The sequence below is a fragment of the Sus scrofa genome, chromosome 8 (genome assembly GCF_000003025.6).
Source record: "Sus scrofa isolate TJ Tabasco breed Duroc chromosome 8, Sscrofa11.1, whole genome shotgun sequence".
Lineage (NCBI taxonomy): Eukaryota > Metazoa > Chordata > Mammalia > Artiodactyla > Suidae > Sus > Sus scrofa.
In genome coordinates this window covers 18,406,868-18,423,235 of record NC_010450.4, presented here as the reverse complement: position 1 = coordinate 18,423,235, position 16,368 = coordinate 18,406,868, and the positions used below count along the sequence as shown (strand labels likewise).

Here is a 16,368-nt window from a genome sequence, read left to right as displayed (position 1 = left end):
AAATAATTACGTGATAGGTCTAGAGTGCTTTGCTCTCAGGAAAGATCAGTTTCCTCATCAGAGGGAAGTTGAACATTCTGATGTACTCTTAGAAAGAGCAAAGGCTCGAGTATTATTCCCTGGAACAATTAGAGAAAACAGACGTAAGAATATGATGTCGAGGAGAGGCCTGAGTTGACCTCTTACAGAGTTGGAGGGTGGAGGTGGGGGCTGGGTGGGTGGGGCCTCCCCTGAAGCAACATCACAGGAATATGTGCTTTAAGGGCTTGCGACTTTGAGTAGAGCGCTTTGCATCTGAACCTCGCTTCCGCTAAGGGTTCTGCCATTTGAAATGTCATGCCAACCAAAGTTTGCCATGTATTAATTCACAGAGAAAAGGGACGATGTAATTGCCCACAGGAAACCCCTTCATCGAGTTTGAATGTCTTTATTATAAATAAGCCTCAAGCACCTTAACTGGAAACACTTTATATTCATCTGAATGGCCTGCTTCTCTTTCCGTTCCTGAAAGCTGGGAATGATGGATCTCCACTGTTGATATTTGCAAGCGGATTATTTGGCAGTTGCGGCGGCTGTTAAAAGAGGCGGACTTATTCCGAGGATCTTGGGCATCGAAAGCTTAATCTCATAAGAAAATCTTTAGCCAAGTCAGGTTTTTAATCGCTGTGTTAGTCATCCTACTGATTACATAAGGAACACTGTAGGAGCATTTCAAATGCCATCAGCTCTTGGCAGCAGAATGACAATGAGGATGAAGTATTAAAAACGAGGTACCCAGAAAGGCAGACATGGAGAGCGTGCCTCCAACTCCCTCCTCCTGAATATGCCTCCACATTAATTCCCCGCCTTTATAAGAGAACTCACTGGAAGAAAAGCATCATTTGAATTAATTATTTGCACATATGGTGTGTTCCTGATGTCAGCTAATGCTGCATTAAGGACAGACATGCTGGGCACCCATTAAATAATCAAGTAAATATTTGTATTGTTTATGATAAACCGCTTCCTTCCGTGGGTATTTTCGATGTCTTTGTAAACATGCCTTTAGGAGGCAGACTTTGTTTGTTGGGGCTTCATACCAGGCTCAAATCCCACAAAGAGCCCTGTTTAAATTCCACATCCGACAAAGAAACCTCACACCCACTGTGTTTTTGGGAGCTAAGTGAATATTTAGTAACACTTTAATATAATAGCCGGATCATTATGGTGTATTACTGAACTGAATGCTATGTTAATAACGCGAGTCACACGGACGCATTCCTGTCCTCGTCTGAATGTGGTAAGTACTTCTATATGATTTCCACTGTAATTCAATAGTAATTAGTGATACAATTACTTCAAGCTGGCACCACATGTTTATATTGAACCAACAGGAATGTTTGGTCTCAGCATAGAAGAGACCCCAGTGTCTTATGGAAGACTGGGGCCCAGGTAAGCCAACCGGATTTTTCTTTGGTGAAATGTATTATGTAATTGGAATGTACACAGGGTTTTTAAATGCTCTGAGTCTGGGAATGAACTTGACTTTCACACTCATTCCTGAAGGTCACATTGTCATCGGGAAACAGGTAAAGGAATTGTCTCTGGGCACATTTTCCTGAAAAGAACCCCATGTTTGAGAAAAGCTTGAAGTGAGAGTGGGAGAGGATGCCACCCAGGTGAGAAGATGCTCTAGGAGCTGTACTTGGCACTTGTCCGAATAGAAATTCCTAATGATTATCGGGGCCTTTTGGAATAAGGTCCTTATAATGGTTCTTTTTCAGTGAGCTTTAGGGCATCTGGATTTTTTTCAGGCTTGATATCTCCCAGGGGCCTCTGTGTGTGCTCTCAGATGCCTCTTTTTGTCTCATAGAAAGAAGGTCATCAAATACCTGGCATCCTTCTATTGAGATCCGAGAAGCCTGTGGTAGCCTGTGGTAGTTGCCTGTGGAAGCCTGTGGTAGTTGCCCAACTAGGATTCTTGGGAACCGACTCTGATGATATCAGCTAAAGGGAGATGAGTCTGTTGGGATGAAGAAGCTTGCAAACAACCTCTAGACATTTCTTGGAAATTTAGAAGCAAGGATCTCATTCCTTTTCGGGAAGCAAGGAGAACGGGGCCAATAAATACTTCTCATTACTTTAAGGCAGTGCAGCTTATTATTGGCTACTTCTTGGCTGTGAAATGTAATCTATGGAGGAAAAAACTCTTCATTTCCTTTGCACCCTCCTTAAAAAAGAAAACAAAACAAACAAAAAACCCACCTCTACATGCATTGATTTATTCTGGGACCCCAAGAAAAGCAGATCTCCGATCTTTTGATCATGAATGAACCTCTTCATTCATTCACTCACCGGTTCAGCACACTTTGACTGGTGGCCCATTAGGTCTCAGGAATTGTGCTTGAGCTGGAATTGGCACAGGAATCTGGAGCAGCCCAATGAGATGGGAGGAGCTATGTATTAAAAAAGCAGGGAGATGGTCACAGCCAGTCTTCGAAGTGACTGATTGTCCCAAAGGGCAGGTGCTCGGGAATGGGGACCCTCTGAATGACTGGAGTCTCTTCAGAAGAGGGCACCAGGGACAGGAATGTGAAGAATATTCTGGATAAACTGCAACCGTGAAGGCATGTGAGTTTTACGTGGGCCTTGGGCTTGTGAGTCTTAAAGTTTTATTATGACGGGAGAACTCCCTCAGAATGTCAGGATTGGTTGGGCTGAGGTCCAGGTTATCGTTCTGTCTTTACGCCCCACGTGGCAAATTCTTCTGGACAACGCATTTGTGTTTGAGAAGACTGCTTGGTCCAAGGGGAGGAACAGGCTTTTATGTTCGTGCCGGGAGCCTGCCCCGGTCCCTCTGCTGCCACCCTGACTATGCACATGTTGCAACGTGGTTTCTTTAGCTGATGGTGCAGTTCTTGTCTACCCATCAACAGGCGGTGGGTGTTGGCACACGGGATCGGATGCTACATCTTGCACCTGTCTTTGGCTGCCACCCCCCAACCCCCACGGCCCCTACCTCCTTCTCTTCCCTCCCCTCCCCCGCTGTCACAGTTCACCTGTGTTCCAGCCACGCTAACGGCGAGCAGGTGGTTGCCTGCACACCTCGTGCCAGTCCCCGCCTCATCACTTGCATCCACCTGCCGTTCTGTTTTTCTCCCTCACGGTGAGCTAGTTCGAGAGCTACTTCCTTCCTGAAGTCCTCCCATTCTCTTCAATGTTTATGCTGCACTTGACACTGCCCACTGGACACTCCTTATCTGTATGTAAGCTGTAGATAAGATCTGTATCTATATCTGTATCGTATCTATATCTAGCTCCCTATTCCAGCTGTGCAATGTAGCTGATTAAAACCATGCTGTGGCTTATGCTCTGTGTAAGCATCACGTTATTCTGGGGGCATAGATGTTGTTATTATTCCCCTTTTAGAGGTGAAAAGGAAAACTGAGGGTGACGGTGGAATTAGGTTCTGGCCCATTGATACCACAGCTGCTGGGTATGTGCTCTCTCTTCAGCACTGCCTGCTTCAGCAGATGTACTGAAAGTCTTTGATGCACCGGGGACTCTTCTAGTGCCTGGAAAACAGTTGTGCTGAAACATCACGCCCCTGTTCTAGGGAGGGAGATAGACAATACACAGGCACATACGTAAGAGCCAGGGGTAGTGATGGGGTAAGTGCTTGGAGAAAAACAAGCAGGGACAGGGAGGGAGCGGGGATGCCATATCGATGGCCTCTGATCAGATGGGGTGTCAGCGTGGCTGGAGCAGAGTGAGGGATGGAGAGGGGCAGGGATGAGTTCCAGGAGGGGAGATGGGACCAAGGGCATGTGAGCTGTAGAATGGAGCTTGGGTTTTATTCTGTTGTCATAGGAGAGTGGAGCAAAGCGTGAATTCACCTGATCTATGGTTTTATAAAAAAGCATTCTGGGGAGTTCCCGTTGTGGCTCAGTGGGTTAAGAACCCTACTGTCATCCCTGAGGATGGGGATTTGATCCCTGGCCCCGCTCAGTGGACTAAGGATCCTGCATTGCTGTGGCTGTGGTGCAGGCCGGCAGCTGTAGCTCCGATTCAACCCCTAGCCTAGAAACTTCCATATGCTGCGGGTGTGGCCCTAAAAAGAAAAAAGAAAAAGAAAAACAAGTGCATTTGAGCAGCTGTGTGGAGGGCGGACTGTAGCTGGCTGAGGGTGGCAGCGGGGAGGCCGGCTAGGAGGTTTTTGCTCCAGTCCAGGGAAGGGTTGACGGTGGCCTGAATGAGTGGCAGCTATGCAGGGGTGAGGCGTTGCCAGACTTGGGGTGTATTTGACCATTGACATTCCTGACGGATTGAATGTGAGCCGTGAGAGTGAGAGAAGTGGAGAATTAGCCTGATCAATGGCAGGAATGGATTTCCCTTCTACTGAGATGGAAGGTGTAGGTTTTGGGGTGTATTAATTTCCTAGGACTACTGTAAAAAACTGCCACAAACTTGGATAGCTTCAAACAACAGAATTCTCTGTCTCTTAGGTCTGAAGCTTAACGTCCTCCCTTGCCTCTTCTGCTTCTAGTGGTTCCAATTCTTGGTATTTCTTGACTTATAGACACATCTCTCCAATTTTGGCCTCTGTAGTCGCATGTCATGCTTCCTGTGTGTCTGTGTCCAGTTTCCTTCTTCTGATAAGGATACCAGTCATTGGATTAAGGCCACTCTAATCCAGTGTGACCTCATCTTAACCCTTTCACAGCTGCAAAGATCTTATTTCCAAATAAGCTCACATGTGCAGGTATTGGGGGCTAGGACCTGAACCTACCAGTTTGGGGGGATATAATTCAACTCATAACAGTGGGGATCAGGAATTTGGCTTTTGTCAGCTTGAGGTTAAGAGGCCTTTTGACAACCAAGGTGAGACAGTGTGTGGGCAGTTGGACACAGGGGTGTAGAGTCAGGGCAGACTCTGGGCTGGAGGTACCCAGGAGGTGTGGCCTCTGCGTGGAGGTGGTAGTTCCAGCCCTTGGGGGTCTCTGGAGGGGGGGTGTATATTCTGAAGGGATGAGGTGTAAGGATTGAGTTGAAAATGCTCTAAAAGTGTCTGGAGATGAGGGGAGGGGGCGGAGGATCTGCACGAAGCTTATTTGGTTGCGCCCATCTTTCTTACAAGGCCTGAGCTTGTGGAGAGCAGCAACTGTTATGTTGTGAGCTCCCAGCATGAGTGCTGATGGAGAGAGGGGCTCCACGAATGCTTGCTAAATAAATGTCCAGGGAAATTTCTCTGTTTTTAAACCTTAAATAAATGCACAGTATCAGTGGGAAGATAATACCAGCAGAAAGGAAGGTGTTGGCCCGTCTGTAGCCAGTGCAATGTGTTTGCAGGGGCCCCTGCTCCTCCATGCCATCTGCCTGGTACAGAAGAGGGACAGGTGTATAAAAACAGCGGCCTGGAACAGGATGAGAGCTTGTCTTTTTTTTCTTCCTTTTTGCACTCGCGCCTGCGGCATATGGACACCACAGCCACTGCAATGCCGGATCTGAGCCGCATCTGTGACCACCTACATCACGGCTTGTGGCAACACTGGATCCTTAACCCACTGAGGCCAGGACCAGACCCGCATCTTCACAGAGACGATGTTGGGTTCTTAACCCACTGAGCCGCAGTGGGAACTCTGGGAGCGTGTCTTCTTTGCTGAGATTCTTCTTGGGACCCAGCTGCTAAAAAAGGCAAGGCAACCTGAAGCATCACTAACCCAAGTCTTGCACCGGCACCTGGGAAGTCACCTTCATATTGAGCTGTGCAGGGGTCCAGCCACGCCTGGGGGAACTCAGCTCTGAGAAAGTGGCCTCAGGGCTGGAGCGTTTCCATGGGGCCTGGATGATACAGTGAAAGGGTTTTGAGGTCAAGGCATTGTTAGAGATGGGAGACCACATGAGAACAGGATCTCCATCTATGAATGTTTCTAGTATTATCCAGGAGAAAGTTCGGATGAGACTAGTTTTGTATTCTGGAAGGCAAAACGAAGAACATGGGGCAAAAGTGACACTGAGGACATTTCAATGGAGCATAAAGGTTTGTGTCAGTAAGTGCACCATGGTTAAGAGAGTTAGCAACAGGTAATGTGTAAGAGCAGGCACTAGAAGCTGAGAGTGCCCAGGTTTGAATCTGGCCTCTGCCATTTACTGTGTGGTCTTTGCAAGTTCCTTAACCTCTCTGTGCCTCAGAGACCACAACTGTAGAATGGGGATAATGGCATTGAAATCCTGCTGTATACCACAGGAAACTGTATCTAGTCACTTGTGATGGAACATGATGGAGGATAATGTGAGAAAAGGAATGCATATAAATAAGTGTACTGTACAGTAGAAATTGACAAAGTACATCAACTATAATAAAAAATAAAAAATCAAAAAAAAAATAATAGGGAGGAAAAAAGGGGGATAATGACTTGATCTCTTTCATGGGTTATTTTAAAGGTGAAGTAATTGAGTGTTTTAAGACCTGGAGCAGTGCCTGGCACATGGAAACACTGTTTGTTACACAAAAAGAGCTTGGACTTTGAGGTCGGAGAGACCTGGCTTTCAGTTCTGACTCTGCCGCATAATAACTGCATGACCTTGAGCAGGTACTGGTCTCAGTTTACTCATCTGTGAAATGGAGATAATAACACCCGTTTGAAAGGGCTGATGTGGGAGTTGGTGCGACAATATATGTGACTCCCTGAACATGCCTGATATCTCATGAGTGCTTAGAAGTGTTAGCCTCTACTAACAGGAAGGCGTCAACCATCTCTAGAGATACTTCAGAGGATAGGGAAGGTGGCCTTGTGTCAGGGATGGAGAGATGAAGTGGTTGTATCAGAGGGAAGTCAGAATTAATGCCATGTACAGCCCTTCAACCCAGACTATTTTAGCAGCCAGAGCTGCCAAAGGAAACAAAAATATGGTAGAGTCTAATTTCAATCCATTGCTTGAAGGCATTGATTAAATCAGATATGGGATGGTGAAATTTTGTAAAGACATCAGGCACCTGTGATAAAATGAGATGGTAAAATTAGGGAGTCTGGACTTTGGCATTGGCCAGCCTGGGTTTGGTTTCAGCTGCGCCATTTGTTGGAGATGTGGCCCTGGGCCCATATTGTTGGTGGGCTTCTCCCGGCAGCTGACCCTGAGTCTTAGACTTGAGTTGTGCTCACCTATTTGGATGCAGATTTATTGGGATGCCCTTGATTATCTTGGGGAAGAGAGTCAGGAAGCCAGTACAAGGCGTGTTCATGGCAGGCGATGGCTGTGGCTGCCAGGAGCCCAGTTCTGCTTGGACCTTTGGATGACCACACAGACCTGCCTCAGCCTTGTCCCACCCATGGGGCGAAGAAGCTCAAATATTACCCGCTGACCACCCCCTCTCTTTATTGGGGGGTTGCTCAAATAAAGTGCCAGGGAGCATCAATGCCTTGGCACTTCCGTACTTGCCCCACTCATGGGTCTAGGTGCTTCTGGGAACAGAGAAAGCCCTGGGGCAGAGTCTAGGCTCTAGGAAAAAGCTAAACATGCTAACTTATGAGTGAGGAGAGGGCCCTAGTCAGTTCTGGCTGCTGTCACAAAGCACCATAGACTGGGTGGCTTCTAAACCACAGAACTTTGTTTCTCACAGGTCTTGAGGCTGGAAGCCTGAGATCAGGGGTCAGTGCTGTCAGGATCTGGCGAGGGCCCTCTTCTTGCTTGTCAGCTTCTTGTAGCCTCACGTGGTAGAAAGGGGCCCAGAGAGGAATTCCCGTCGTGGGTTAAGAACCCAACTAGTATCCATGAAGATGCGGGTTCCATCCCTGGCCTTGCTCGGTGGGTTAAGGATCCGGTGTTGCTGTGAGCTGTGGTGTAGGCCACAGACATGGCTCAGGTCTTGCATTGCTATGGCTGTGGCATAGGCCGGCACCTGCAGCTCCGATTGGACCCCTAGCCTGGGAACTTCCATATGCCTCAGGTTTGGCCCTAAAAAGACAGGAAAAAGAGAGAGAGAGAGAAAAAATGCAAAGAAAGAGGCATAGAGAACTCTCTGGGATCCCTTTTATAAGGCCAGTAATCCCACTGAGTGGGCTTAACCCTCATGACCTGCTCACCTCCCAAAGGTCCCACCTGCTAATATCATCCCCTTGGAAGCTAGGAGTTCAACCTATGAGTTTGGAGGGAACACAAATATTCAGTCATTCGCAGAGAGGCGAGGATGGGCCCTAACAGCACACGCGAAGACAACGCGAGCTCCCTAAGCCTCGCTTCTTCCTTGAGAAAGTGGGCATGATAATAACATACACCTCGTAGCTCTTTGTGGGGATTAAGGATGATCGTGAACATACAATGTTCGGCTGATGCTGCTTGGAAAGCCTGATGTAATTAGCTTTCCTTGTTCTAAAAGAGAAATGTATGAACAAGGAGACTGTGCCTTGCAGAGGGTAGTGCCCATAGATTCCATGAAGAAATAAATTGTTAGAGGGAATTTGTGTCCATTTAATTTGCTTGGAGAAGTGCCCATAATAGAATCTTTTACACCTGGTCACTTAAAAGAATTATGTGTGGCTGACACACTGAAGTCACATTTATCCACTCGGACAGAAGGTTCATCTTGAGTATAGAGCCTATAATTTACTTACAGGTGTATATGGTGGGATAACTCAGGTTAATGTCCGTGAACAGAGACCAACAATTAGCAAGTTAATTAGGGTCCTGATTTTAGTAGCGAAGGGTAATCATTTATTAGCTTAGGTCAGACCCTGGGCCTTCCCGTGGCGTGACTTTCTATGAAAATATTGACTGAGAGGGACTCCCTGTAACTTCCCTAGTACAGTTCACATGCTTGGGAAACTCATTAGCTGTTGCAGAGATAGGATGACAGTAAGTTTAGGATGCCTGGCTTCAGCTGGCTTGTTTTAAGTCGATGGCCGACATCGAAATAGAATTCTAACACAACGATGGGAGCATCCGTTCTTCCACACCCCACCCATTGCTGTTCAAGTGCTGCTCTGCTGGTGTCTGACGGCTGGGTGCTGGCACTTGCTTTTTTCCAGCCAATATCTCAGATAAATTAACATTATTATTTCATATGAGGCATTTCTTGAAAAAGCATATATAAAGAGTACTCTTGTGCTTCGGGGCTAAAAAAGCCTCAGGAAGTGGTAAGCTTTTCTCTTTCTTGTTTTTCACAGTGACAGCCATTGACCCGTACTGGGGATTCTGTCTAAGGGGCTGGAGATTATAAATCCAATTTGGAGAAGGGGAGAGGGCATGGACGGAAGGGGCATCTTGCGTGGATGAAGGTATGAGTGGCAGGCAGCTCCTCTTTTTTTTTTTTTTTTTTTGCTAATAAAAGGCATGGGGTTCATTGTACTCATTTTGTCTTCTTACCCGACCCTTCTTCTGGCACTGGCACCTACTGAGCTTGGTTGGAGAGTTCCTTAGAATGTCCCTTGACTAATAAGGTGGAGGCTTGGCCATGCCTCATAAGCTATAGAAGGGATGATGGACAAGGCTTTTAAAATCTGCCCGGCTCCTGTTTCCTATGCCATCCGTCATGAATTGTGAGCGAGTTGTTTCTGTTTGTAAAATAGGAGCAGAGATGAGGTCGTGACAGACGCAGCTTTGGTAAAAGGCGCTTCAGCTTTCTGATGGACGAGAACATCTCGTGGCTTCTCTTTGCTGGGGGCAGATTCCTTCAACACTTTTTTTTTTTTCCTCTCCCCATTTTGCTTTAAGCTGAATCCGCCAAAGGAAATGCCTGCGATTCAAAGTCCAAGTTAACAACAAATGAATGCTTTTAAGTGGCATGTCATTGTGGGTTTTTTTCTTCAGATTATTTGGGGAAACTTAATTTTAGTTAACTAGAAGAGAACTAAATGGAGGAAATAGCCCACAAATAATGTTCCCTGACCCAGGTCCCAGGATTCTAGTGCATGTTGGTGCCCACTTTAATGAACTGTTTATATTTGACAAGCACTCTTGTGTTGGAGGCAAAATAAGTGCCTGTTCCCCCCAAATGTCCACATCCTAATCGCGCAGAGTCTGTGAATGTTATTTGACATGACAAGAGGCACTTTGCAGATATGATTAAGGGCACAGACCTGGAGGTGGAGAGGTCTTCTTTGGATTATCTGAGTGGATCCAACCTACTCACCTGAGTCCTTAAAATTGGAGGACTTTTCCTGGCTGTGGTGAGAAAGAAAGAAAGAATGGCCCGAGAAGGATCTGATGCCCCACCACTGGTCCTGAGATACAGGGGCTGTGTGCCAGGAGCTGAGTTCTGCCAACAGCCCCTCTCAGTGAGAGAATGACCTTCTCTGAGAGCCTCCAGAAAGGAGGCTAACTCTGCCAATGTTTGATTTTAGCCTGGTGAGACCCGAATTCTGACCAACAGAACTGTAAGGTAATGCAGGTGCATCGCATTAAACCACAGAGTTTGAGGTTCTTTGTTATAGCAGCAACAGCAAACTAATACATCTCAGTTTCTCTGGTGTAGAGTTTTCCTAATAACGAGGAACCAATCAGGAAGGGCTGAATCATTTCCTTTCAAAATCAAAAGCTCTGGCTCCAGTGTTTCAGTGGATTCCAGCTTGTGGTCCTGCGTTGCTTGGATGTCGGAAGACTTGGCGATCAACAGCTAAGAGGATGTGAATGAATATTAATGGAGCATCCTCCAAGTTCCAGGGATACTGATTATCCTGCTTTACCGTTAATCCTACTAACCTGTGAGGTCAATCATATCATATTTTACAGACCAGAAACTGTTTCTGAGAGGTTAACAGCAACTTTTCTGAGCTTAAGGAAGTAGCAAGTGACGGCGAAGTTGTGAACCTCCAGAAAATACGTTCTTTCTATTTTCCGCCCTATGCTTGCCTCCTTCTTAGCAAGCCTCGGGAGTCAGGAAATCAAGTGTCGTGGCTGAGTCTCCCATCACAGTAAACAAGAGAATAGAATCACTTGTTTCTTTGGTTGAGAAAACATTGCTGAAGATGAGGGACATTGCCCCTGACCTTTTTTTTTAAACCCACAGTGGGACAGGGTCGGGGGGGGGTGTCCCCAGACAGACTGGCTTATCTCTTAGTCTCTACTCAAGTTCTCATCTGTGTACTTGACTTTGCTCATTGCTCATCAGCAAGGCCTGTGGCTCACAGAAAATGCACCCGGTTTCTTAGCCAGGGAATCAGGTTGATATTTAAGACGAAAGAGGATTGCAAAAAGAAAAGACTGTTTATTTTAAAGGGTCACTTGGGACTGGCTTTGCAGATCCTACCGCTTTAAGCCAGATTTTGGTTCGATTGCTGGCAGTGCTGGTTGGATTAGACGTGTGCAACATGCTCCTGAGACCCCAAGATCCTCTGCCAGCCATTAAACGGTCCTGCAGGTCGTAGGGGGGAACGCTGACTATCAGCTCACGAAGCCCAGCCCCACCCCTGTGCTGGGAGACGGCTTCCTTACACCCAGCCTCTAGACAGGATTTGTTTAATGGGTGGTTTTAAAGCACTTCCTCTGCCGCATTAAGTCACGAGGGTCAAAAATACTACCTGCTTCCAGGAGCATCTAGTTAGAGGGAGGGAGGGGGCTGTTTAAAAAAGACCAATAGGGAGTTCCTGTTGTGGTGCAGTGGAAACGAATTCAACTAGGAACCATGAGGTTGTGGGTTCGATCCCTGGCCTCGCTTAGTGGGTTAAGGATCCAGCGTTGCTGTGAGCCGTGGTGGAGGTCGCAGATTCAGCTTGGATCTGGCGTTGCTGTGGCTCTGGTGTAGGCCGGTGGCAACAGCTCCCAATAGACCCCTAGCCTGGGGACCTCCATATGCCATGGGTGTGGCCCTAAAAAGACAAAAAAAAAGGAACCAACAGGTTTCAGTAAACAGATAGTCCTGTGCTCCACAGGTGAGGAGGAGACTCGAAGGTCACCCAGCGCATGCCCAGGTTTGGGGGAGGCAGGCAAAGTCAGTGGCCTGTGTTTGCTCATGGGTTGGTCCAGGAGGATCCCTACAGCAGCACCCTGCGAGGCTTGAGAATCAGGTCCTTAGACCCTGAGGGCTACAGCTCAGTGTGTGCGCCTGGCTAGACCCCTCTGGGGGGTGAAACTGGCACCTCTGATCCCCCACCGCCACCCCAGGATGTCGAATGCCAGCTTAGACCATGAGCTCTTCTGAATTGCCTTCTCAGCAGCTGGAGCATGCTTCTAGAAACTTCTCTTCTGTCAGCTGCTGGAAATCTGTCCTAGATGCTCCTTCCCCTAGCTGCTGGCTGGGGCCAGTGCCCAACCTCTCTGTTTTCTGTTGGATTGATGTCTTTGTGTTATTTCCCGCAGCTTGTAAGTTGCTCTTGAGACTCCAAGCTCTCCTCTCCTATCCCATTCTGCCTCTGGGTCAGCTTCTGTCCCCCCATCCTCCCATCCCAGGCTTCTCGCTGCCTCGCTGGTGGCTCAGTACCATTCAAGTCCCAGAGCGTCTCATTTGGGAGTTGGAACAGCAACAGATCGGACCCTGGATTCAGCCCTGTGGGGCCTCCTTGATTTATACCCATCGGGTTTATAACTCCCCTTCGAGGCTTTAACTTCGACCCTAGAGCCCGGCCAACACAATGCCCAGCTCTGCAACTTGGCACAGAAACTGCAGCCTAGGATAGAAGAAAATCCTTACTGAGATTAAAAAAAAAAAAAAAAAAAAAGAAAAAGAAAAAGAAAAAAGTGAAAACCTCTCTCTTCTTTGTTGACTGCAGGAGGCCTTTTTTTAGAAGACCGTATTAAAAAGGAAAAAAAACAACTGTGATTTTTTTTTTTTTGGTTAGAATATCCTCCCAGAGTACACTATGCCCCAAATCAGGATTCTGTATGTTTTTTGTACCATGAAAGCTTTTTTTCCCCCCTTCAGCTCAATTCTTAATGATTTTAAATACTTAAGACTGAAGACTTCTTACATGGGATAATTAGTGTCTTTTCGGAAAGAGTTTTGGATTCTATCTGGGTTTATTTCTGTGAACTAATTTTTTTATATTGAATTATTTAAAGTGCATTGTAATGGTTTAAAAACAATCCATCCATATCGAGCAAAACATCTGTAGTCAGAATAATCTGCCTTAAACACTGCTTTTGGCATATCACAACCCTGCTCAGAAATTCTGGGCTGTTTCCTAATCGCTTTTGACCTCTAAACTAAATTCGGGTGTCTGACTTCCCAGGTTTACTAGCTCCTGACCTCACCTGATCTGTCTTTTCTAAGTGCTCCCCCCAACCCCCCAACCCCAAATGGCTCACCCATGGCATATGGAAGTTCCAGGGCTGGAGACTGTATCCAAGCTGTAGCTGCGGCAACTGCGGATCCTTTAACCCCCCATGCCAGGCCAGGGATCGAATCTGCACTGCTGCACTTGGATTCCTTGTTTTTTTTTTTTTTTTTTGGCTTTTTAGGGCTGAACCTGCAGCATATGGAGGTTCCCAGGCTAGGGGTCGAATCGGAGCTACCGCTGCCAGCCTACACCACAGCTCACGGCAACGCCGGATCCCTGACGCACGGAGCAAGGCCAGGGATGGAACCTGCATCCTCATGGATTCTAGTCAGATTCATTTCTGCTGTGCCACGGAAACTCCCTCGGCCTCTTAACCTGCTGCGCCACAGTGGGGACTCCTCTGAGAGCTCTTTTTACGGTCCTTTCTCCACGTTCTGTTCATAGTGATCTAGAGGCTGTGTTGTCGTTGGTGACAAAGGGCGTGAAGCCAGAGTTCTCAGCTTCAAGCCATCGATACTAGTTGCGCAACTTTGGCAAAACGGCTAACTTGCCTGTTTCAGTTTCCTCACCTATAAAATGGAATAATGCTCCGACCTACCCTATAGGGTTGATAGGAAGAATACGTACGTTCTCATGAAAGCAGGAACGTGTGTGTTCCGACACTAAGTGCTCCCTCGGTGTGAACCACTGTTTCACACCCTCTTGTTAGTGGATTGATGGTTTAGTTAAGGGAACTCTTTTTTTGTTGTTGTTCTATTTCTCCTTTTTCCTTTACGCCCCAGGGGTGGGTATCCTTGCTTGTAGTTTAACCTGATGTCAGTGTTTCAGTCATTTGGACATTAAATTATTATTATTTTTTTCTTTATTTCTTCAGAGACAAGGCCAATTTCTGGGAAGCTTTGCTCGTTCAGAATGTACAGACAGACTAAATAATTTTCCTAAACCATAGACCAAATCTCGACCCTCAGCCCTAACCATTGGCACATACATACCAGGTCTTTTCCGGGCAAATAAATGCTAGGTTTGCATCATTTTTCTGTGTTCCCTGCCCTTGAAACTTGCATGGGAGGTCCAGGTAGAGGGTAATTCATCTATGAATAAGGATTTAGTTTGAATCAGGAGACTCTAGAAGCAGAGTGTTTTCATGGTGGCTTTTGCTATTTTGCAACTTTCTCTCCGGGTTCCCTGACCCCCTCCTCTGCAAGCCAGTTGACCTTCAGAGCTGAGTTTGAAGTTCATTGACAACATCAGAAAATGAGAATGCCACAGAGGGTCAGGTTTCTAGTCTCTCTAGCCCAGTTTTCTGTCACCAGTTGGCGGGGAGAGGAGGGGTGAGCAGGGAGGAAAGTGTGGGTTTTTTTAGGAGAATGTGTCAGGATCTACCACAGAGTTATCTTCAGGAACTCAGAGGCTTCCTCCAGCCTCCAGTAAAGCTAGGCATCCATTGGATCAAGCTGGGTTGGAGGCCCATGACGAAACCCAAAGAAGGCAAAGGCTCCAAGTTGGTGTCTGTAAAGCTTTTGAATTAGTCCCAAACATCATGTAATTAGAAGAAAGCAGCTCTGTTTTTGCTCACTTCAACCATTTACTGTAAAGAACCATCCTTTTTATTGTACCATGCCCTGATGAAGAAAATATGTTTTGCATCATGAATTTAAATCTTGGCTGTATCATAAAGGAAAGACTTCCTTATATAGCATCTGGTAGCCATTCTCTATATTTCTCTTTGAAAGAGAAATCAGTGGGGTTCTTACCTTTACGGTTTAGTTGAGGGGAGGCAGCATAGAGTAATAGATAAGAGAACAGATTCCAGAGGTAAAAGATTTGGTGATCCTCAGCAATCTGACCTTGGGGCAGTTCCCTAACCTTCTATGAGCCTTAGTTTTCTCATTAGTAATTGGGAACAATGAAAATTACTCTCTTTCTTATGCCTCCACACATGCACACACACTTGCTGCAGATGTTGTTTGGAAGTACTAGTGAATGAATGCATACAAACTGTTAGGACACGACCTGGTCCCTGCCAAGGACTTAAGACAGGGAAGTTCATTCATTAAGTACTCAAGTGCCTTTTTGTTCCGTGCATGCACAAGGCACAAGGGCCTCCCAAATGAGTAAGAAATGGCTTTCACCTTTGAGAATCATCTAGTAAGTGACTCTTACGAGGTGTAAGGAAGTCTGTGGCTTTAGTCTGTAAAAGAGGAAACAAATTTGTGGTGGGTTTGTGGGGTGTTGGGTGAAGTGAGGGAGCCATCTTCAAAATGGCAGCAGGGCCCTCCATGTGTGGCTTGTGCCACAGCTTCATCCTAGGCTGCTCCTCTTCTTGCTCACTAAACTCCAGGCACCCTGGCCCCATCTACTCCCTCAGCAGCCATTTAGTAGGTAATTAATGAGTGCTTTCTATGAGCAAGGCACTTCTATGAGCAAGTGGTAAATAAAGCGGGTTGGAATCCTGCTTTCCTGGTATGTTTATGCTGCGAGCATCTCAAACACAGCGAGCTCCTTCTCACCTCTACCAAGGATGTTCTTTTTTGGATGCCTTTTTCAGCCTAACTTCCATGCGACTTCGTGTTTTAAATTTTGCTTCCTTAGACAAGCCTTACTGAGCTCCTGTTCCCAATCCAATCTAAATTAAATTCTACTGGAGTTCCCATCGTGGCACAGCGGAAACGAATCCAACTAGGAACCATGAGGTTTTGGGTTTGATCCCTGGCCTCGCTCAGTGGGTTAAGGATCTGGCGTTGCTGGTGTTGCAGTAGCTGCGGTGTAGGTCGCAGACACAGCTCAGATCCCGCATTGCTGTGGCTCTGGCGTAGGCCGGTGGCAACAGCTCCGATTAGACCCCCTAGCCTGGGAACCTCCATATGCCATGAATGCGGCCCTAAAAGGACAAAAGACAAAAAAAAAAAAAAAAAAAAAATCCACTATTACCTTTTCTGAACATCTTCTTAACTTTCATTTCAAAACACTTATCACAGTTTATTTGTATCATTGTTTGTTTACTGCCTCATCCACTAGACTAGATTCCAACAGGTCTCAGACTGTGTTGATTTTGCTTAATGTTTTCTCTGCCACATCTAGAACTTAACGGGTTCTTAAAATAAATTTGTTGATTTAATAAAAGAATCGTCTTAGCATTAAAACACATTTTCATTTTACAAGCATTAATGGAAAATTG

General features: G+C 46.4%; 1 protein-coding gene across 2 annotated transcripts in view; it reads left to right on the top strand.

The window, feature by feature from the left end:
* Window positions 1–16,368, top strand: part of PPARGC1A (PPARG coactivator 1 alpha) — a 686,110-nt gene that overhangs the window by 104,718 nt on the left and 565,024 nt on the right. The gene's annotated exons all lie outside the window — the stretch shown is intronic.